Genomic DNA, 6,369 nt, shown 5'->3' on the forward strand with positions numbered 1-6,369 from the left:
AGAAGCCTCTGATGCGGTACTCTGTCAAATGCTTTGCTAAAGTCTAAGTAAATAACATCGTAATTTTCGTCATTATCTAGTACCTCGAAGACTTTCCTAAAAAACGTCAGCAGATTTGTTAGACAAGATTTTCCCTTTGTAAACCCATGTTGAGAGTCGTAGATTAATTTGCTTTTCTCTAGATGCGATCGGATGCTCTCTACTATAATTGATTCAAGAAATTTCCCCACTACTGACGTCAAACTGATCGGCCGGTAATTTGACGCTGATGCTCTGTCTCCCTTTTTGAATATGGGTACTACATTTGCCTGTTTCCACAAGTCTGGCACAACTCCGGTGTCTAATGATTTTGTCAATAAATTTGCAAGGGGTCCGCTAATCTGTTCCCTACACTCTTTCAAGACTTGAGGGAAAATTTCATCCGGCCCTGGGGATTTTGTCTTCTTTAGTTTATTTATCCTCTTAAGAACATCCTCTTTTCTGATAGTGATATTCTTTAATTTCTCTTCTTCCTTTCCCCTAAATATCAGTTCCACCTCTGGAATTTCCTCACGAATTTCTTCTGTGAAAACTGATAAGAAGTAGTTGTTCAATGCTTTGGTTATTTCTTCACTGCCATTTATCACTTCTCCCCTTCCTGACTTTAAAGGTCCAACTTTGTCTTTGACTTTTGTTCTATATACCTGGAAAAATATCTTCCAAACTGTTGTCCTACCATCGTGGACGTGCACCACACTCTCCTATTTGGGTTTTCGGTATCGTCGACACGAGCAGGAGCCCTTCAATTGGCTACATGGAAATTGTCGAGACAAGGGATGCTGCCACCCTTCTTCCTATAGTACTCAAAGTGGTTCAACAAGGATCAGTCATTCACAGTGATGAGTGGAGAGCATACCGCAATATTCATGGTCTTGGATACACGCACAGAACTGTCAACCAATCAGTCAATTTTGTGGATGTAAATACTGGTGTGCACACACAAACGATTGAATCATATTGGAACAAGAACAAGAGTTACATCAAGACCATGCGTGGCTGCAAACGAAGCTTTTTAAATTCTTACCTTCAAGAATTCATGTGGCATAATCGTTTTTCTGATAATCCTCTGAAAATTTTATGTCAACACATTGCTGTTCGGTACCTTTGTAATATGCATCACAATAAAGAAGCATAACACAAAGGAATATATTTATGTTAGCCTAATTATACATATTATATTCACTGTGGGCTGGGGCGACGATTCTTCAGGTGGACTTTCTGGGGCGACGATTCTTCAGGTGATCCTCCAATTCATTTAACCTAACCTAACCTACAACACAGACCTATAACTCCATAACTCATCTCACAACCATAGGCTATAAGCTGGTGTACATGTGTGAGTATTTTCTATCTTTTAATTTATGTCTACACAATACCTCTAAGACGATGAATAAAATAAATAAATAAAATATAAATCAATTGTTTTAAGTCACCCCAAGAAAAAAAAACCTATTTAGTACAAAGATGAATAAATTGAACCTTGGCTGGTATTGCTAAATAATGAATATCTATCTATCTAAATTCATATGTATGTGTGTATATGTGTATCTGTATATATGGTTATGTATATGAATCTATGTGTACATGTATGATGTATCTATCTATGCACCTATGTATGCCCCCCAACCTGCCAGAGAACAGAATTAAACTAGTTAGCCGTAAAATATTTTCTCAGACCAAAGAAAACTAACCTTCTCAGACCTTAATAGAAAACTATACAATATATTAATCACTAACTAAAGTAAAATGCTTCGGAGTCAAAAATATTATCTCACCTGAAGATTAAACACCCCGGATTATTTTGCCTGAAGATTAAACACCCCGGATTATTTTACCTGAAGATTAAACACCCCGGATTATTTTACCTGAAGATTAAACACCCCGGATTATTTTACCTGAAGATTAAACACCCCGGATTATTTTGCCTGAAGATTAAACACCCCGGATTATTTTACCTGAAGATTAAACACCCCGGATTATTTTACCTGAAGATTAACCACCCTAACCTAACCCCAAGAAGTATTAGGGTGTTTAAACTTCAGGTGATCAGGCACTTACCTTACGTGGTCATGCTACCTTCAATGGAGAAACTGCTGACTCACACTTACCTGAAAATTAGATAGATAGATAAATAGATAAATAGATCGATAAATAGATAGATAGATAAATAGATTGATACACTGACTTAACCAAACTTAACCTAACCACTTAATCCAAACCTACGCTGTAATCTAATCCAACCTAACCTAAATCAACGTAACCTAACCCAACCTGATCACATAATCCAAACCTAATCGAAACTAATTCAACTTAACCTAACCACTAACTAAATGCAAACCTAACCTAACCTAACCTAACCACTAACTAAATGCAAACCTAACCTAACCTAACCTAACCTAACCTAACCTAACAATAAACAGAAAAATCTTATTAATTGATCCATAACGTTTGTTTTGTTTTGTATCTTAATATTGTGGTTTAATCTCCCTTTAGTGAGGTTTTGTATAATTCGCGGGTGTCTAAAGGCGAAAATACATGATAATAAATACAGAAAAATACAGTTGATACACTCGCTAGGGGAGGGAGGAGGGAGGTTACTCGACCAATAAGCGGCGAGATACATCCTGCGGCTCACCACACATACCGCCCAATCAGCGAGAAGGAATGAGCCCGTGACGTCACATTCAACCACCAACCAGGAGCAAGATACATTACATCCAGTGTAAATGTTTGTTAAAAATGTTTGTTAAATTCCCTCTAATGTGTACACTACATATGTAAGAGTTGGGTTAATACACTGTAGAGAGAGTAGAGAGAGAAGAGTGAGAAGAGAGAGTAGAGTGAGAAGAGTTCGTTGTTGTCGTTATAGGAGGAAATATGAAACATGAGCAAGTTGTGAAGCGGAGTTTAGTGTGGTGTGAGGCAGCAACAGCGGAGTAAGCCAACACGCCAGGGGTAATGACGGGTTACTGACGTGCACAGCTTACTCAATACCCACCCACCCACCTCCCTACCCACCCATACACCTATACCCACCCACCCACCTCCCTACCCACCCATACACCTACCTCCCTACCCACCCATACACCTACCTCCCTACCCACCCATACACCTACCTCCCTACCCATCCATGCACCCACCTCCCTACCCCACCCATACACCCACCTCCCTACCCACCCATACACACCCACCTCCCAGCCACCCATACACCCACCTCCCTACCCCACCCATACACCCACCTCCCCTACCCACCCACCCCCACCTCCCTACCCACCTATACACCCACCTGCCTACCCACCCACCTCCTTACCCACCCATACACCCACCTCCTTCTTAACACAATGGCTAAATAAATCTCGCTCTACTAATCGACTCTAAGGCGCGTTATTTGGCCATCACAAGAGAATCCAAATCCACAACAAGAGTAGGACAAACTATGACATGTGTGTGTGTGTGTGTGTGTGTGTGTTACTCGGCGGTGCGTTACGTTCATCAGTGACTAATGCCAACCTCTCGGTATTTTGGAGAATGGAGATAACCGAACATTTTCCAGATGAGCGCCGGATAAACTCGACTTAAGGGTGCCGCGGTGTGTTCATTACTGCCTGGCCGCCACTCCTTCCCACGACACACACACACAATAACACACTCTCCACCACCTCCTCCCCCTCCCCCTCCTCCGTTGATATCTCTGGTTTTACCCGTAAGATATCCGAGCTTTTCTAGATATCACCTCCCAAATGGGGTCTTCAATGCCTAATAAGTGAGAAATGGCACGAGAATGCACTACCCAACTCCTGGTAATTGATTGTCTGCTAAAAAATGTAAGAGACAATTTGGGGGGTGTAAATGCCGTCTCTTTTGGGGGGTGGGGCTTGGGGGAGAGGCTGGGGGGGAGAAGTGATGTTGCTCCCTCTCCTCCCCTCTGAGGCTGGATGTGCCCTAGGGGAGTGCTCTCTACCAACCTGTGATTTTCTCGTAATAGTATTAATAAAGCCAGCTGGTATAGATAGCGGTGTGGCGTTACCTCCAGCTAGACCTATATATATACTGTGTGTGTGTGTGTGTGTGTGTGTGTGTGTGTGTGTGTGTGTGTGGTGTGTGTGTGTGTGTGTTAGGTCGCCAATACACTTTCATCACTATTTTTATTCTAATTATCAACGCACTCTAACCACGGCAAACACCACCCAACACACCCCTATCACACACCCCACAACACACTAACACTCCCCAAAATACACACCCGCAAAAACCCCACCCAACACACACCCAACACACACACTCCAACACTCCCACAAAACACTTTAACACACACACACACACACACACACCAACACACCCCACTCAAAACACACACTCCAACACCTCCCAACATCAGACCAACACTTCCCGGTACAGTGCAATGGAATTTTTTTCACTACCCTCCTGCTCTCCTCCCTCCCCCTTCACTCTCTGCCTTCTCCCCCCTTCACTCTCCCACTCTTCTCCCCCACATATGATCGTTCACTCTCCGCCGCCATCATCCATAAAGCGAAGATCAACAGGGTGAAAAGTTCGGCAAATGAGCGATGATTTTCTCACGTCGATGATGAGAGAGAGAGAGAGAGAGAGAGAGAGAGAGAGAGAGAGAGAGATTCTGGACGTATTATGGAGATGAAAATAATATTGGAATGTCTTGTTTCTCCATTAGGGTATAAAAAAAAATCAAATTAAACTTCTGAACAAAAAAATATGGATCTCAAGAAATGAATTAGAAAATTTATTCATTTATTATTATTATTATTATTATTTTGTAGTTTCTATCAAGGTTCTTATGTATAAAATTTAGAGAGAGAAACGTTAAGTATATTTTATAGTTTGGATAATGATATAATTATTTTTCGTAGTGGCTAAAAGATAATGTAATATATAACTAGAAAATTATATAGTTTTTACATCAGAAAATACCAAAAACTATAATGTATATATTTTCACAACACCATAACCCGTCAAACTATATATTTCCACGTCATAACTAATTCTATATACCTACAACATCACAACACTCTCACACAACTAAATATTTCTACATCACAAACCACCCGAAAGCGAACTCTACATTTCCACATCACAGCCAACATAACTACATTTCTACAACATACTACAACAGCCAATTACTGCCTCTGACCGCAGCATAACGATAAAGAACTGTGTATAATACTGTAGTGTATATTGTTCGCCACTCACAGCTGTATTTACCTGACGGAAATTACTTCATCCAGCAGTGTTGATGGAAAGGTGTGTGCCAGGAGGCGTCACACACACACACACACACAGTGATAAATTTAATATCATGCACCACTGTTATTTCCGTCGCTGGGTATGACTTATTTCCTAACACTAGTATTAGTAATTTGAAAATAAAAAGGAAATTTGAATTGCAATGCACTTAGTGTAAAATAATAATTATGTTGAGATAAAACGGAATATATATATATATATATATATATATATATATATATATATATATATATATATATATATATATATATATATATATATATATATATATATATATATACGTACAAGCGCCAACGCCGGAGAGACGCTGCCGCCCACACGTGCAACATCTGGGGACGACACTGCCGGTCCCGTATCGGCCTCTCTAGTCACCTCAGAACTCACCAATGAAGGTGACATCTTTCATAACTCATATCATCGTATCATAGCTGGATGATCGTCATACTCGGTTCCGAGTGACAGTAAATTAGTAGTAGTATATACTGTATGTATGTATGTATGTCTGTGTTAATAATAATAATGAAAGCCCCTCGAAATCGAGGATGGCCGGCCCAAGGGCCTCCTAGGCGTGAATTTGTTAAGGTGTAGAAGCTCTCGCCAACACAACAACCACACCCTAAGTTAGCGAGCTGCATGACCCAGCGTCAAGGAATAGTCCGAGAAGACCGGACAACTCGCCAACTGCACTGGCTAACCATTACCCCGGAACACGATCCGCAAATCGATTAACATCCAGGTTCCCAATGACTGCTGGGTAGACAGAGGCAAATGGAGTAAAGAAACTTGTATGTGTTACCGCCGTATGCACTGCAGGTAAGGCTCACTCACCCCTCGTGCCCCAGGGAGGGAGGTGGTGGCGGGGCACAGGAGGGCAGTGTGGTAGCGTGCCCCAGGGTGTTGGCAGCTGACAGGTGCTGTGTGTTAGTCTGTCATGGGACTGACCACCTCACCTGCCCGCGGCCCACCTTTACACCCCACTACAGCCTGGAGGGTCGCGCCGATTAAATGATGAGAAAATACCATATAAACTCCCACTCCCAGCACTCCAGG

The sequence above is a fragment of the Homarus americanus genome, unplaced genomic scaffold (genome assembly GCF_018991925.1).
Source record: "Homarus americanus isolate GMGI-L3 unplaced genomic scaffold, GMGI_Hamer_2.0 scaffold24922, whole genome shotgun sequence".
Lineage (NCBI taxonomy): Eukaryota > Metazoa > Arthropoda > Malacostraca > Decapoda > Nephropidae > Homarus > Homarus americanus.